Source organism: Mastigoproctus giganteus, chromosome 13 (assembly GCF_048544385.1).
Source record: "Mastigoproctus giganteus isolate SK-2022 chromosome 13, ASM4854438v1, whole genome shotgun sequence".
NCBI classification, from domain to species: domain Eukaryota; kingdom Metazoa; phylum Arthropoda; class Arachnida; order Uropygi; family Thelyphonidae; genus Mastigoproctus; species Mastigoproctus giganteus.
The window spans coordinates 120,837,516-120,837,860 of NC_143587.1; positions in this window are offsets into that span (position 1 = coordinate 120,837,516).

Below are 345 nucleotides of genomic sequence, written 5' to 3' on the forward strand. Positions count from 1 at the left end.
ATTCTGTGTTATCAAATAATCCTGTTACAACATATATACGTAGAAGCTGATTTGCTACTTATCGTCCTTGAAACATTTGCCTATTTAACTCTATTGCAACGTCCATACGTGTTCTGTGTGCTAAGGAAAAGGTATTTGGGGCAATTACTTCCTCTAGGTGATTTTAATAATTATTGCAGTAAAGCAGAAAACTCGGACTGTCTTTATATATACTTGATCGATATATATAAGGATATAGTTAACTGTTCACTAAATATTCTTAACGGTATTGTGGAAAGTTATATGGGTCAGTTCTGAACTTACGTAACGTAAATCCTTTACTTTTACAATATTTTTCGAACTTAT